Genomic DNA, 18,613 nt, shown 5'->3' with positions numbered 1-18,613 from the left:
GACTTCTCTAGCTGCCTGTGTATTTCACTTTTTTTCCCCATGCACTGGCTGTCTTCTTTAGTTCACATCACTGCTTTTGACATTTAAAGCTTAAATGGTGAAAGTTAAAGCATATTGAAACTAGAGAAACAGGTTTGAAATCTAAGCTGCTACTTTGCTACATGCTTTCAAAAATCCCCATAGGTGCAGATATAGAAAGCCCCAATAGAGAAAATCACTCCCACCTAGGCTTTTTCTACTAGCAGAAATAAACTGAAATGTTACAGAAGAAAGTCAAACTATTAAAAGGGAAAGAAGGAAAGAAGTCCTATATAAGCCATTGTTAAGAAAAATAAATTATACGTAAATAGCCAACTTTTGTCTAAGCGCATGTAGTAAAAGAAAGTTTCATTTACAAACAAGATTTTTCAGAAAAATTATTTCTTTGCATAATCCTCTCTTCTTGTGAAAAAAAGAAATTTAAAAAGTTATGCAAATTAAATTCACAGTCAAACATTTAAAGAAAATGTAAACCCAGTTGAAAACATTTTTTTTTCCAAGTTCCTAGTGCACAATACAAATAGATGAAGATATAACTGAAATAGTGAGTGAATCTGTGATGAGTGAGACCTGATTAGTAATTTTGTTTATGGGATGTTTTCTGTGCAAACATATCAAGCTTGTCTGGAAAAAAAAAAAAATTCAAGGAAGAATAAGCATGAAAAAATAGACCAGTGTGAGATAGACTGCTTTTCAGAAATTGTTTGTTAAATGGAGAATGGTCTTCTTATTTGCATCACTTTAGAACCTCCTAGAATGGACACAGTCCATCACGGAGAAAATACTTCTGCTAGGGTATTGTACAGGCACAAAACTGAAGAAAAAATACCCCACAGTCTACAGTCTACCCCATATTACAAACAGAATATAAGCAATGTGCAGCCCAGTGACATATATAAGAGGAAAAAAAAAAAAAAAAAAGAAAAAAAAATAAGAAGTATAGTTGCATTGGTTAGAATAATAAAGTTGAGCACTAGGTGAAAACCTTTAGTCCCTTTCATTGCTATAAGATTGATCAAGGCCAGGAGACGCCTTCTTGATACTGAATGAAATTCAATACTTAGAAGTGTAATAAAGCCCTTAAGGGCTTATGTAGGTGAGGACAGCATGGATATTTTTGGTAAATAAGACAATTTTAGAAGTCAGCTGTTATATTGGTTGTAAGAGAGATTACAAACGGTATGAGACAACTGGAAAGGAGGCCTGAGCTGCACTTAGCAGAACAAAACTATAGCATGTTTGCCTAGCTGAGGAAGAAAAAATAAATTTCTGAAGTGCTCTAAAGGAATAATCAGCAGCTGCACACTGGTGCAGATGTACAGCAAATAGAGGTTGAGAGATAATATGAACCTGAAGAAAGAGAGTAAAAATGAGGACACCTAAATACATCAACTAGTGTTGCAATGCAAAAGTTGCATAAAGACTTATAACTGAATTATAAAATCATGCTGATTCTTTGCTTTCTCTCTGGTTCAATGACTCCAGTGACACATTTTCACCTATCTGAATAAGAGTTGAAATTCCTATGGTGATTTCAAATACCTCGCATTACAATGGGGCCACAGAATCAGAGCTTGCACCTTAAATTACCACTACTGCAGTGCATGTTTTTAAGTTCTGTTTGTCCTCTAAAGGAAAAGAGTGAGACCATTACCTCTGCCATATTAAGAAATTAAATTCAGGAATTGAATTTTAACTTAAAAAGGCATTTAAATCAAATGTCCTAGTGCAAGAAAAGAACGTGACTTCAGACTTTCTGCCCTCTTCTACTGACCTTAAAAATGATGACACTTTACTCAGCATTATGGATTCTCTACAAGGTGACAGCTACCCAGCCATTAAACATGGCAGTGTCAGATGTTAGGATGACATGGTGCCTCTGTGAATGTTACACTTTGCCACAGTGTGCAAATTAAAGGGAGGTGCTCATTTTTGTATTGTTATACATTTTGAAAGGGAGAAGAAAAAAAAAGACAGAAAAAGGCAAACGAGGAGAAAGATAAAGAAGTAAAAGAAATGTGAAGAGATCTTTCTTATACGAATTTTCATTTAATTATGCTTGTTTCAATTAAAAGCACAGGAAACTAAAAAAAACATCTAGGAATGAGTTAAGATCTAGGTAGTATGATATTATAGGGATGTTTGTGGGGTGTGTTTTTTTATTTTATTTTTTTCATAAAACTATAATTGATTCTATGCTATTCTGGAAACGGGATCTGAGTTTAATGAAACAGATTGTACACCAATCTGGAAATGTGTCCAAATGTCCTATTTCTACATGTCAAAGGAAATTTAGGTTAAATGTACTTGCAATTAACATTACCTAAGTGAAGGTGTGGGTAAGCCATTTTGCTCGTTATTTGGTTTTGATTAATATTTTATAATACATTTTCTAAAAGAACTGAATGCACAATACACATATACACACAAGCACACAAACTTATATATGTTTTGTGATAATATCCACTTAATTCTTCAATCAAAGATCTTGAAATTACAATTTTGTTCAATGTCTCTGGAAAGAAAACAAAACAAAAAGCTCCCACCCTACAGTGTATCTCATGTGCACAATTTATTGCTTTCAGTCAGAGACCAGAGAGGGAGTCAGTGAATATTTTCTCTTATTATGAATTGTGAGGCCAACTTAAAGACCACTTCTCCAGTGCCTGGAACACATTCATGTCCAAGGTTTAGGTCATATGAAGGTTGTATACCACAGCATCCATGCAAAGACCTAAGGTTTTAGTTATGCCTTTTCTCTTACACTGGCACTGGTCTTTTGAACCAAAAGTTTGTTATCGTGTGTACAGAAAAAATAAAAATAAAAAAAAAAAATAGGAATGTACAAAAGACATAGAGTAAATATTCTATAGAGCTTTCTGGTATAAGCATTTATTTCCTGAGTTTCTACCAAAAAAGGCTGAAAGTGAAATTTTTAAACCAGGCAGTCTTTCCTGATTCACTGCTCCCAAGTGTTCCTTACTATATACTAATGACTTTATCTACAAGACTTACCCTGGGATTTTTAATGACCACAGTATACCAAACCCCTCTCTTTTATATTTTTTCCCACATATGGAACTTGTTATCCAAAATCATGCTCAATCATTAACACACTGTAAATACACAGCTACAATAATTAATTTTACCAGACTGCATTTAGTATTCCACACCCTCTAAATAAAAGTCTGAATGTTTAATTGCAATTCTATGTGTTAAACAGTTAAACCATGCTGATTGAAATTCTATGAAAAATACTAATTCTTAGTGCGTACCAAGTTTCAAAGTGGAGCACAGTTTTATAGCTTGGTTTAAAAAAATAAAAATAAAAATAAAAATAAAAATAATAAAAATAAAAATAAAATAAAAATACCGAATTAAAATGGAAATGTTGACAGACTTAAGGCTAGAAGAGCTAATTTGACCTGCTATATTATGGTTTTGATTTGAAATGATGTTACTAGAGATGTGTCAACTGAAAACTCATTGACAGGCATGTTTGCATCATTATTCAGAAGCACAAAAGTTCTAAACTGACCATAGTCACTGAGCTCTGAATTGTGGGAAATAGGGATACTGCTGTTTCCTTGAAACTTCAACTGCAATTTATTTAGCCATTACTAAGCAATTAATGTCACTTAATATAAAGAGCTGCTGAAGGGATATAGCAAAATAAATATTTTTTCACGAATATTTCTTATTACATGTTTTGAAAGTCACTCTTGTGAGACATTTTGGCTGCTAAATTAAGTAAATTACTTAAGAGGTTATAAAATTTGTCCTAAAACTTTTGGAAAAGAATTATTCAATTAGAAATCTTTAATACACCAAATAACTTTGAATTATTATTTCATTCTGTTTTTGGAGGTGGTGGTGGTGGTGGTGGTGGTTTGTTGGTTTGTTTGTTTGTTTAGCTAGGAGACACATCTATTGTAAATTCTGAATATTAGCTTGAATGGCATTTATGGTTCATTGAAATGAACCCGGTGAAGTCTATTCAGTGAAGTGGATTTTAAAGGATTCAGAGATCCAGTTTGTAAGCCTCTGAAAATATGTTTGAGGTTTGCAACAGATACACAGTTTTCGTTGTAAATGTTACACAGTTTTCAATGCGGAAAGGTACACATTTACAAATCTTAGGTCTCCTACCTTTTTGAGTCCTAACACTAACTGCACAACTCCTAGATCCTAGATTAGGCCTAAGGATAAAGTTATTTATGCATATGTTATGATCCAGTAAAACTGACTGAGTTCAGGTTCTAGAGGATTTCGTAATTTGTGAATCTGTGACTAGATGAAACAGTCTTCTTAATGTACTTTTAACAATAAGAGCATACGTAAAGGTACACGTTTTAAAGCTATAAAGCAGTCCATATACCCCTGTCTTATCTCAAGCCTTCCTGTCTCCTGATACTGGTGTAGATAGAGTAGGTATCTTGACCTGTTTCTCTAAGCAACTGCACTTTTTTTCCACTTTTAACACTGTTCTTTTGAAAGATTCTTTTACCTCCTATCCTTATACTGACTTTTAATAAATCTTTCTCATGGGTGATTCATCTTAAACCATTTTTTTTTTCACGTGAACTTCCTAATAAACTTAAGCAATTTATTCATACAGTACAACATCCTCATCACTAACATAGTATTCTTAAATTACAGAATAGTTCCAAATTTATTACAGGTTATATGATATATATGGCTTTTAAGCACTGGAATGAAAACAAGAAGTGTAAGGTGCCAGTGCTACAATGATACAATTTTTATATAGTCAGTTCTGCCACTCAAAAAATAGGTGCTCTGTTTTGGAATAAGAAAGACCAAGGACACAGAATGTCACTAAAACAGAGAAGCACTGGGTTCCTGGTTGTTTAGTCTATTTTGTCCCATTGTTTGCCTTCTTATTTGGATACAGTCTTACCTAAGCCACTACCCTTGTGGTTACAATGGGTTTTTCTCTTAAAAAATTCATGAACTAATCTCATTAGCTCTTTTCCTGATGATTGTTTCTTGAATTATATTCTGTAAGGGAAAACGCTTCAATTGACTGCAATCTCTCCCAAAGCAGTCCTCGCTAAGTCATAGTTTAATGCTGAGAACATTTTATTATCTTATTTATTAACCAAAAAGTTTAGGCCACAAGGCTAAATGTTGGCAGAGCAGTGGACTGAAATCCAGCACAGGGAAAGGTTATATACTGTAGGCTATAATATCAGAAATGTTGAAAGACAACAATTGTTTTTTTAGAGAAAAATGGCCTTTACTGAATTTTAGCTAGAAAGAAAGAAATCAGCTACTTCCTGACTAAGGAGGATTCTACATTACAAAAAGGAAAAAGGGGTGGTATCAGTAGTTCATACTGCTTACTAAAACACTTTGGTAGCTTGGAAATATAGAAATTAACATACACTCTGTTCTTAGTTTGGGGTTTTTAGTTTAGTCTAGCAAACGAATACTGATAGCACTGATTGATAGTATTGGTTTTGATCAGTATCAAAATGTATTACAGAAGTTTCTTGTCTATGCTAAAGTTCATTATTCCCTCAGCTATAGGCAAAACAAATGCTACTATAAACTGGGCAACTGAAATGGTTGAGAATTATATTTATCCTACAAGATTCCAATTAGCTGTTCTGTTCCTCGTCTGGAAACCAGTTGATTAAGATCTTTCTTGTATTGGAGCACCCAGAACTGGTTACAGAACTCCAGATGTGGTAGACATCCAGACTACAATGGGAGGGGGGAACTGTGCTCCAGTTAGTGCAGCTCTGGATATTCTTGGCCTTTGCTGCCAAGAGATGACAGTGCTGGCCCATGTCCAGCTACCAGCACCTTCAGCTCCTTCTCAGCAGAGCAGCTCCCCAGCCAGCCAGGCCCCAGCCTATACCATTGCAGAGGGCCCTACCTTCCCAGGTGCAGGAGTTGGTATTTAACGTTGTTGAATTTCAGGAGGTTCCAGTTGGCACATTCCTCCAGCCTCCTAACCCCTTCTGAATGGCAAAAACTCTTGAGATTATCAAGTGGTCCTCCCATTTCAATGTCACCTGAAAGCTTGATACAAGTGTACTACACCACCTCCTTCAGCTCAGCTTCCTGCAATATGAGTTGAGGTGTCTTTTTCCATGTCCTAATCAAGCCCTAGAGACTTAGATTATATAACAAAGTTAGGTATTTACGGTTTGTTTATTTGTTGCTTACAGCAGCTTTTGGAAAATGTCTTGTTTTTTTCCTCCTCTTTTAAAGAAAATCTGAGAGTAACATTTCATCAAGTGCAAAAGCTCTGTTTCTTGCTTCTCTTGTTCCTAGTTTCTACCAGCAGCATTAACACTCCTACTGTCATTTGAAATACCAAAGAAGCCATCTGCTCTCCCAGTACATACAAAGTATCGCTTTTTAAAAATATAAATGAAACAACAGATAATAATTGTTCCACACATTTATAATAAAAATTAGCACAATCTGTCAGATTTTAGGATCCACATCTTATATAAGGCAGAAAAAAAGCATTACAATGGAGAGACTGTCCTTATGTTACATTCCTGTTAATGTAAAATGTCATCCTAGAAGATATTATTCATTCATTAAATGCAAATTTTCCAAAGCTTAAAATTATCGTGGAGACTCATAACACACTGTTCCTGCATAAAAACAACATTTTAAAAAAATACACTAAAAAAATGATATTTTGGAAAAAAATACACTAATATGGTGGATAATTTCAGTGTTTTTTTAATGAAGGTATGGTGTTTGACAGTTTTCAGCCATATTTCTGAACATATTTCTGACTGATCTGTTAAAGGTATGATAATCTCATACATTTTCATCTACAATTTAACATTATTTAGCCTACAATCTGTTCTAATAGCAGTAGCTATTACTTACATGACATATGTTACTACACCATCTTGAAACTTTTAGCTACATTTGACCAGCCATCTTTATTCTCTTCAGTCGTAGTGACACTGTCTTAACTAACTATACTCTATTATTTACAAAAATCCAGAGTCCTGTCATAAAGCAAAAAACACTAGCTTTTATTGAACTGATTTTCCTGTCCTTAAAGGCAGTGGCAAAATTATAATTGGCTTCAATGATAGTGTAGGAGGACTTTCAGTCCTCAGTTATACGAGTCTGATTCTTACTTAACACGTTTCTTGAGGCATAGATCTACTATATTTAACCTAGTTGCTTCATCATTTCAGAATTGCTAAGCAATTAACTGAAGAGAGGATGTCCATAAGCACAAGCAGAGTGCATTTCTGTGTCACTTTTACAAACCATTACTATTGGTTAGATGGTTTTTGAACTGTAAGTTGTTTTTAATGGAGTTTGATAAATTGCAGTCAGCCTAATTAAACAGATTCTATGATTCTGTAGTGTTGGCTCGTGATTCTTAGAGATTCTTGAACAAGTCCTACTAAACTTAAAAAAAAAAAAAAGGACAAAAAAACAAGGAGACACAAAACAAAACAAACAAACAAAAAACTTATTGGGCACTTAACAGAGGTTTACAAGACATTCATTTCTACAGAAGGAACAATACCCTTTGCATAAAATAGATTTTGTGGTATTTATTTCATTTCCAAAGAGTTTTTAGAATCCTCAGTCTCAAGTTTTGCTTGAATTTAGCAGTGTCCTTGATCTACTTTTAAGTGGTTGTGATTTTTCTGGAGTGAGCTTACTATGTCAATTTACAGGAACAAACGGACCTTCTGTTTCTCTGTGAGATTTCTGTACCTCAAAGCAATTTGTCCCCCTACTTATTTTGAACTCTCTCATACTTTTCTACTACATTGTCACTGATTTGTGTTTCAAGTTCCATGAAGAACTATTTGCTTTTTCTTGTAGAAACTTAGTTCTTTAAAATCTTTTTGTAGCTTTGCTCTCCTGCTGGGTGTTTTTAAGTTTTCTCTTCTTCTCAAAGAAGAAAAGAAGAAAAGTTTTGGTTTCTAGTTGATAAGCTTTGGTCTATCATCACACAATTTTTATATTCTTTTTACCTTCTAGCTGTGTACAAATGGCATCCTGCTAAGTTAGTTTTCTACCTTAACACTTAGATCTTCCTGAATTGTATTTATTTCAAAATTTGAAACCATGCTGTCTCTTTTGCTTTACTCACAGTGCTTATTAGATTGTTATTAGAGTACCTTTTCAAAAACAGAAGGTGTAATAATTTTGGCTTATGACAAAAAAAAAAAAAAGTGGGTTCCTTAGCAGGCAACCAACTTGCCTTCAAACCCTAGCTAGAAGGCAATGAACTGAGGGAAGCAGACAAGCAGCTGTGAGAGTGTGACAAGAGAAGATGAGCAGATCCTGGACTGCCTTACTGGCCAAAGGAAAACCAAGATTAGATCCTTCTTTAAGGTGCAGCTTTCCCAGCTTGAAAACAGGTTCAGCAATAAAACCCACTTCCAGCTACTTTCAGGTTCCAAAAACTTGTTTAGACTGAAATAGAATGAAGATGGACCTTGCCCTGATACCCTCATCATTATAGTTTAAAATTCATAGAAAAATATTGAAAGCTAAAGTTGAGAATCACAAGAAAGACAAATATATTTTCGGTCTTGGAGGAAATTTTGAATTACTTTCTAAAAATTACACCTTGCAAGTGTAATGTACTATATAGGTAAAGTCAGTGACAGCACCATTGCCTAGAGGAACTTTTAGTGTGCGTTTGCAAAAGATGATGAATAGACTATCGGTGTAAAAGCAAATGAGGTAAATATTACTTTTAAATGAAGCTGGTGCACAAACCAGAGTAACGCTAGATGTAGTGATGCTACTACTGAACAACATAAAATGAAGCAAAGTTCTGCGACTGAAAGGTAAACAAGTAAAACAGGAACCCAACTACAGTCATTGAATCTATGTCCAAGGACAGACCATGTCTGTATTAATAGAACCTAAAGTTAAACAGTCCAGTGAGGTACTTATATTAAATATATAGCTGCCCAAAATATTCCCTGTAGTTGCCGAGGAGATGTAAATATTTTTGAGGGCATTTGCAAACTCCTAAGATCTGTTTTTCCTTTCAGAATAGCCATCTCATTCCAATAGAAACAGAAACAGCCTTGAGCAAGTAGGCTCCTAATTTAATCATCATAATTATTTGTGGAAAACAAGGGAGATCTAAAAACAGTCAAAAACTATGTTTGTTAAATGTTTGTTGATATAACTTGGGAAAAATATAGTTCATAAATGCATTTGGTTATGCACAGTCTTCCAACCCTGTATATTTTTTGAGGAAAAATGAATCAAAATAATTGAGGAAGGAAAGAAAAATATTTTCTTAGTGATGGAGTAGTTCTTACCAATATAGTTAGAATGGTTTTTACTATGGCAAAAGTATAACTTAAATACATTTATATCAAGTTGAGGAAAAAGCAGGATGCATACATTAATTGGGAGGGGAAGGGAGGGAAGCCCCAAATTAACTAATTATATCAAAAGAAAGATCTTTTTCTCAGACTAAAAAGGAACACATTTTTAGGTGGCTGATCACAAAAAAGAAAAAAAAAAATAATGTTTGATATATTAGCAAAGATTATAGTTACTAGAAACGCAAGGCATATTTTTTGCACATTCATATGTAATAATTTGGAGAGATCGTAACATCAGACTGTATTTTTGTGTTCATAATCCCAATACCACTGGCAAACTATAAATTTACTTTGATGCTGTGAAGAAGAACGTCTAAAACTTAGTTCTGAAATGTATTTGGCCATTGGACTCACCTTATGAAATAAGAGAGATGTTAAATTTGACTCCTTAAAGAGGTTACCTTCAAAACACTTTGGGAAAAGCTGACAAAGAGAGTATTAAGATCAACAAACACTTGATTTTGCTCCATAGAAAAACACTATGATAGAAATACATGTGATGAGACATTAACAGAATAACAAAATGGTTGAGGTTGCAGGGACCTCTGGAGACCATCTGCTCCAACCCCCTGGTCAAGCAGAGACAACCACAGCAGGGTGCCCAGTACCACATCCAGGTGGCTTTTGAAGATCTCCAAGGAGGGAGACTCTACAACCTCTCTGGGCAATCTGTGCCAGCGCTCCATCACCTGCACAGTAAAAAAGTGTTTTATATGTTTGGAGGGAACCTTTTGTCCTGTCACCGCACACCATTGAAAAGAACCTGGATCCATCTACTTCACACCCTTCCTTCAGGTGTTTATGCACAATGATGAGATTCTCCTATCAGCCTCTCTAGGCTGAACAGTCCCAGCTCTCTCAGCTTGTCCTCAAAGAAGAGATGCTCCTGTGTCTTCATCATTTTAGTGGCTGTTCACTGGACTCTCTCCAGTAGCTCCATGTCTCTCTTGCAATGGAGAACCCAGCACCAGGCCCAGCACCAGTGCTGAGCAGAGGGTAAGAATCACTTCCCTGGACCTAATGTTCAGCCTAATGCAGCCCAAGATAACGTTAGCCTTCTTTGCCACAATGGCACATTGCTGGCACAGTGAGCTGAAAGGAAAAGCCACTATAAAGGTTTTTCCTTTTTTTTCCTTTCACTTATGAGAGGAAAATGAAATCCAAAACTGACCATGAATCACTTATTATCACTTCCTAAAGTGCCTTACAATTTCTTTCCTCCACTCAGAAATACAGTAGATTTTCCCCAAAGTATTTTTCTACAATGTTTTACTTGCAGATTAAGCCAAGAACTAGATGATGCAGATATAATCTCTTGAACAAAATTCAGCAACGTGAAGTCCAGAGCACAATGATGGATGTATTAATTATTGTTTCCAAAAGTCTATCCAGAGTGGAAATATGGGCTATGATTAGCAGTAGTATATCTCAGGAAAAGACAAATTATTAGTAGTATGAGCATTAATATAATTAGGAAGTGAAAGAGGCAAATTATTTGCAGCTGTCAGTACAGCAGTAGAACTATACCCAGGCACTAATTCTGACTCAAAAAAAAAAACACAACGCATTATCAAACCCAGATGTGCTAAAATCAATCAGAAGGTGATTAGACTTACAGAAACATATTTTAAAGGTAATTTTTAATTTATGGAATGAAAATTAAAAGAACAGGTTAGAGTTTATAAGTCCTTGCATAAAATGAGCAGTAACAGTTTGGAAGCCGCAACACAGTTTATTGCAGATAAATGCCGATCAAATCAAGCATATGAAACACCCACGGAAGAGAGAACATTGGACACTAGAGAATTCACCTTAGGGACAGAGAATTGTTCCTCTTGGCTGGGAAAAAATAGTAATTGATTGAGCCCAGATTATAATTCTCACTTCCCTGAACTAGCTTTCCTATGATACACAAGAAATCAAAGCTGTCAAATCTATTTTCAACAGGCATGGCATAACCATCATGGTAGCCTTTGACAATGGACTATAATTTCTTGAATATTAGTTGCAACAGCTCATGGTGTTTTAAACACAACATAATGACAGAACAACACTAATCCCCCTAACCAATGGATAGAGAAAAACAACATCAAAGAGAAGACTAGATGGGACCTTCTAACAATGTGCTCACGGTAAATTAAAGAATACTAGCCCTTTAGAAATGATGGATAGAGATATTGACCCTTGTTTCACTAATTGAAGTATGTGGAAATTACCAGCAATTCCAGAAATTATGTAAATTTTTGCAAAGGAAAGTCACAGAACCAAACAGCATATTACACAGTTTATAAAAGAACACTTTGTTTTCACATATGACAGTACATATGTAAATAGATGAAAAATACTATAAAAGCTATTCATGTTGAATAGCAAAATAGAAAACTCTGTAAAATGTGAAGACTTGACAAGTTTATGTTTCAGGTGTTTCTCTGTAATATTTACTTGTAGTTTTACCTTGATGTTATATTCTGTAACAGCACAATAGTTTTCTATTAGAAGAAAAATAAATTCTTGTATTAGATACAGAAGAAATTCAATAAAAAGATGCTACTGTGAAGTATAATTGTGGAATGGGTGATCTTTCTTTGACAGCTTCAGAAGTGCTCCAAAAGTTTATTTATTCCATATGATTGGGAATCTTGAGTGACAAGGCTTCTGTTTTTGTGCTTTATCAATGCTTGGCTGAACTGAAAAGTTTCAGAATGTTCAGTTCAAGACTAGCTTTGATGCAGTTTTGGATCACAAGCTTTGATGCTTGACTGTCAACAAAAGACTTTCAAAGTTTGTCACTATGGTAAAACCACTAGAAAACCTTAAGTATGTCTATATGTATATATATACATATACACATAAAAGTATAAATCATATATAGACATATAAATTTTTACATATGTATGTATATTCCCATGAAAGAATGGCACAAAGAAAATTTATATATGATTATAAAGTTCATATGTGAATATAAACATATTTATATGTATATATGTATATGTGTGAATCAGGATTTGAGGCCTAATAAATTGTATGGCAAATCTTTCACATACTGACTGCCAAATAATATGAAAATGTTCAACTTCATTAATAAATTGATACATGTGCAACATAGATCAGAAAGCTAACCATAAAATACGTATCTTTAGTCTTAACATTACTTTCCGTTAAGAAGAAATCGTATATGCAACATTCAGTGGGCATAAAAGTTCATAGTTAACATAATTTTACAAAATCAGCTGAAAAATTAGGCTCTCTTCAGCTTTTCGTCTTAATATATATATATTTTAAATATTTTCATTTCTGAAAATACCATTCCATGTAACACAATATGTATATCTTTGAGGTTATTCTGGAATCCTTCTCAGTAATATAGTGATGCTTAAATGACAGGATCAGACAGTGTTCCTGCCAAAATAAAAAGCATATTTGTAGAATATACAAAGGTGAAAGTTCTAGCCATAACCCCAAAGACAGACCAAGAAACTTACTATGAATTTCCTGAACGAACTGCTACAGTTAATAGCTAACATAGTCTCTAAGTAGCTTTTCATTTCCTAGCCAACATCCCCTTAGCAATCCTATGCCCATTACATTCAATTACAGTCTATTGAACTCCATTTAGTTTATGTGTGGATGTTTTTAAATTGGATCTGGGATGGGACAGATGAAATTACACGTACAACAGATATTTTGGAGCAGATTTCCATTAAACAAAAAACATATTTTTCTGAGACCTCTAATTACTGTAACAGCATAGAGTATAGAATAATGCATAGTGATGCAAAGGGAAATTATTCCTGAGGAAAAAAAAAAAAAAGAAAAAAAAAAGTATCAACTATTATTTAAGTCTGGCCAAGGTTTTATAAAAAGGCATTGTTCAAACTACATGAATATCAGAAAAAGAGGAAGTGAAGAAATCATGTTTTTTAATTAATATAAATATTTAGGCTGTAATTATCATATATGTGTGGTGGTTTTACTCGGGTGGGTGGCCGAGCTCCAACACAACCGTTCTCTCACTCCCCCTCCTCATAGAGGAATGGGGAGAAAATACGATGAAAAGGGCTCAAGGGTTGAGTTAAGGACAGGGAGATCGCACAGTAATTATCATGACGGGCAAAACAGACTCAGCATAGGGAGATAGTAAGATTTATTGCTTATTACTATCAAGCTAGAGAAGTGAGAAACAAAGGAAAGAAACAAAAAGCACCTCCCCCCCATCCACCCTCTTCCACCTCCTCCCCCCGAGTAGCGCAGGGGAACAGGGGAACGGGGCTTATGGTCAGTCTATAGTGCTTCTTCTCTGCTGCTCCTTCTCAGTCACTCTCGTTCTCTGTGGTGTGGGGTCCCTCCCACGGGATGCAGTCCTTGCTGAACTGATCTGGTGTGGGCTTCCCACAGGCAGCAGCTCTTCAAGAACTGCTCCAGATATGGGTCCATACCATGGGGTCCATCCCTCAGGAGCAAACTGCTCCAACCTGGATCCCCCATGGGCAGCAGCTCCTGTCAGTTCACCTGCTCCTGCGTGGTCTCCTCTCCACAGGCTACAGGTCCGGCCCAGAATCTGCTCTGGCAGGGGTCTTCCACAGGCTGCAGCCTCCGTCGGTGCAGGTCCACCTACTCCACCGTGGTCTCCTCCATGGGCTGCAGCGTGGAACCCTACTCTACCGTGGTACTCCATGAGCTGCAGGGGGACAGCCTGCTTCACCACGGTCCTCACCAGAGGCCACAGGGGACTTCTGCTCCGGCGCCTGGAGCACCTCTCCCCCTCCTTCTTCACTGACCTTGGCACCTGCAAGGCTGTTCCTCACTCCTCTCACTCTCCCAGCTGCTGTGTGTGGTGCAGTGTGTTTTCTTTCTCTGTCTTAAATATGCTCTCACAGAGGTGCAAAACAACGTCGCTTATTGGCTCAGCTCTGGTCAGCAGTGGGGCCCTCACCTAACATGGGGCAGCTTCTAGATTCTTCTCACAGAAGCCACCCCTGTGGCCCCCTGCTACCAAAACCTTACCACGTAAACCCACTACAATATGACAAAAATAAACACATTTAGTGAATCTGTTGGGACTTTCACTAAAAATGCAAATTAACATTCAGTACAGATAGTGTATTGCAAGTCCAACAAAATAGATAAAATCACAACAACTACAGTTATTACAAAAATAGATAATTTAAATAACAATTGTTATTTAAAATGTTATTAATATTTGCATATGCATATCTCCACTACCCCTTGAACCATCAGAGCATATCAGCCAACTCCTTATTAGACTCCTTTTTCTCTAGTGCTACTAAATAAAATAAGAATAAAAAAACCTTAATCTGTACATTCCATTTGATTCACGAAGTAATACCCACATATTCTTAAATCTCTCTTTTTTTCCCTCTTTGTCTTCTACACCCCCCCCTCCCCCCCCACTTTATGGACAAATTGGTTTCTTTGTTTTCCCTTGACCAGTTAAAAGGTGAATCTTCATTTCACCTATGTGTGATCTTTCACAATTATTTTAAGGTAAATCTATTCCTGATACAATGTTTATGAATGTTTTTCCTTTCTTACTGCTATCCACAGGAATCTCATTCAGTGTCCACCAAAGGACTGAGTCTGCCTACACACCTTCTGTCTTGCACACCAGAAACTAAGTCTCAATTCTGATGTTTTCTTCAAAGGATGATTATGTCTCTCCATTTACAAAAACAGGCTCCATATTACTTGTGTCCCCTCTGTGAGCTCTGCTGGATATCTTGGCCATTTTAGTTAACAACAACTTTTTTGTCTGGTCACTTAAGAGGCATTCACAATCCTTCTCAATATTTATTTACATTTTATGACTTGTTTACTCATCAAAAATTTCAAAGATGGTTTTAAATATGAATAACTACTGAAATGGATTTGTGATTGTTTCTCACTGATAAGACCAAAGTTTTGTTTAAAAGCCTGAATTTCTTTAACACAAGCGTCAGCCTTCTAAAATGAGAGGCTTTCACGGCTAGTGGCTGGTTAATAGGCTCTTTTTCTGAGATAAAACATAATTTCTAATCCAGCAAACTACAGGTTTAAATTCTATGTAAGCAATCCACCTTTTGATATTGCTGAAACATACATTGGTTTTGCTCTGTGCCAGAATGGCAGTTGGAATTGTTTTTCTGACAATTTCTGAGAAAAACCTGGCAGATGATTCTTCACTTGCACCAGAAAAACAAAAACACATTAAAAATCCTGGAATATGTCTATTTTATTATTATCATTTTTGAGTTATATAGCTGGTTTTCCCTTTTACATTTCAAAGATTATTATATCAAAAGAATAAAATGTTAAGAATTGTATTTGGATTTAAAGAAAAAATATGGATAAGGAAACATACTGCCACAACCCATCTTTGAGGTACATCACCTTATGTTTCTAAACACTTCTAATACTTTGTATATGTGAGGCTTGTATGTAGTGTCAAATACTGATTGTGTGTCATTATCTGACTTAGTAGATGACATGAAGTAGATCATATATATTTTGGATTAAAGACTTGAGTTTATAAAGGACCAGGCCTTTTATGTTCACCTAGGACACACTTAATAATGCTTGTTTCTAAAAAAATATTTTTTCTTATTTAATTTTGACAAGTTTTTAGATATTGGATAGTATTTAATATCCCAAGTCATTGGATAGTATCTAATACAATCCTTACAACAATTTTTTTTTTTTTTGGACAATATTAACATGTTTATAAAATGCTTAAGGACAGTTAAAATAATTAATAAATTGTTATTATTAAAATGTTATTTTTAATACTTTTTCTGGAGAATTATGATAGTCTTTTTGCCCGAATGTAATCCCCCTAACATGATGTACCAATTTATAAATGAGCATTAGCATAAATAAACATTTTAATTGTCACATACTATACCAGAATTGAATTTTATCTTAGGGAAATTTGTTTTAAAAATTGTTTAAGTGGACTATGGTAAAATTTATTCCAAGCATACATGAGTCTTAGTAAATGACAACCAAGAAGACTATTTCAAAAAAAAAAAATTCTATGTGCAACAAAAGGAAAAATAATAATAATAATAATAATCCTGTCATTTCTAAAGAAAACTTTCCCTACTAAAATTTAAGATTTTGTTTGTTTATTTGTTTATGAATGAGCAGTGTGAGAGTCTGCCAAACATGAAAAAAAAACTTACAATAAAAGAAGAAAACTGATTTTTTTTTTCCTCAAACAATAGATTTTGGAAGATATTTGAATTAGGATCATAGGAAGAAATTGACATGACTACTTGGTCCAGTCCTTGATAATGACAAGGAAGCTTAGTCACAGAACAGTTCCCAAAAATATTTAACAAGCTTAAGACATAGTATGAAAGTCTGGGAGTCATAACTAATAATGCCACACAAAGATATTGGGTAAGAATATAGATATCTGTTTTTTTAAACCCCTGTAACACAACCTGCTAAGACTACCATTTCTGTAAAATGCAGAGGAAGTTCCAAAGGCAGTGGTTCAGGGAAAAATAAACAAAAATTCTGGAAGTAATGAGAAAGAAAAACATATTCTTTGTGACCTGCAAACAACAAGCAGAAGCCCTGATGCATGCTTGCACAATTTCTAATCATGATATCAGTTGATTAATAGCATCATGAAGAAACAGAAATACAGAAGTTCCAATAACAGCTAAAACAGATGAAAGCTCCATTACCTTTAAAAAACAATAACAAATGTAGTTTTGTAATGTAGTTTTGTAATGAATTTAGAACTGATAATAATTCAAAGAAAAACACTGATGAAATTTTTCAGGACAAATGAAAAATGAAAGTGCAAATTTAGCCAAATACAATTTTTGTCTCCAGAGTGAGCAGTTTCCTAACTAGATTGGCAGGAAGTTTAAATGTTTCATTTTGTTTCTGAGAATGTTATTGTCTCCATCTAAAAGGTATACATTTCTTAGTCAAGATCATGTGTTTATAAAGCAGCTGCAAAAAAATGTGCTCCTCCAATTAGAGCAACCAATTAGAACAGCCAATTAGAATACAGAAAGAAAAAAGGAATCTGACTTCTCCAGGCACACGGGACTAGAAAATCCACAGAAAACTCATTTCTAAAGAAAATTGTTATTCTTTGTGTTTTGTTTTTTTTTATTATGGATGGCCAGTTTGGGACAGTTGACAGCTCTGAAATAACAATGCAAACAAGTAGTAATATTAAAATAGAGCTGAGAACATACAAAAGAACATAAATGCCCTGAACACATTGAACTGAAACAAAAAAGAACTTGTTGAGACCTAACTTCATGTCTATTCCTATTCAGGAAACACAACTATATCCTTAGAAGGCTCCAGGGAGACCTTAGAGCAGCCTTCCAGGATGTAAAGGGGGCCATCAAGAAAGCTGGCAGGGGGCATGCAGTGATAGAAAAAGGGTCAATGGCTTTAAACTAAAAAAGGGTAGGTTTAGGATAAGGAAGAAATTCTTAACTCAGAAGGTGGTGAGGCACTGGAACAGGTTGCCCAGAGAAGCTGTGGGTGCCCCATCCCTGGCAGGGTTTAAGGCCAGGCTAGATGAGACTATGAGCAGCCTGGTCTAGTGGAGGTGTTCCTGCCCATGGCAGGGGCATTGAAACTAGGTGATCCTTAATGATCCCTTCCAACCCAAGCCATTCTATGATTCTGTGATCTTTTACTTGAATTACATATCTAAGTTTCATTTCCTACAACTGGAATTCTTTTTGAGTTTAAGATGTGTTCAAGCATTTTGCTGAATTGAGACCTAAAGAAGCAGACAACTTTATTTTCTGTGCAATTCCATGTAAGTAAATGGAGACAACACCTGCTGAGTGGAATGAATAATAGTAGACCTGAATCCATTTGTTCTTCAGTGTCCTTCTTGTGTCCACAGTTTATTGTTCTGGGCACAGATGTCCCCTCAGAAAGACTATTATATGATTTAACAAATTCATCTTACAGTATTACAATCCAGTCTGTTCCACTTTCTGTCCCTGATCGCTCCTTCCGGACAGTCATTCTTTCATGCTGCCAATAACTCTGATCTGCTCAGGTCTACTACTGTCCCTGTAAATCAATATCTCACCTTATTTCTTAAGACTGTGTGGCAATGAGAAGTAGCTTTTTCCTCTCATTCGATAACTGTTCTTCCTCCAGTTGTTAGCATTGCCTTCCACTGACATGCCAGACTGGAGAGACCCTGG

This window comes from Anser brachyrhynchus (assembly GCF_964034855.1).
Source record: "Anser brachyrhynchus genome assembly, chromosome: 4".
In the NCBI taxonomy this organism is placed as follows: domain Eukaryota; kingdom Metazoa; phylum Chordata; class Aves; order Anseriformes; family Anatidae; genus Anser; species Anser brachyrhynchus.
Note: the sequence above shows the minus strand (reverse complement) of the source record.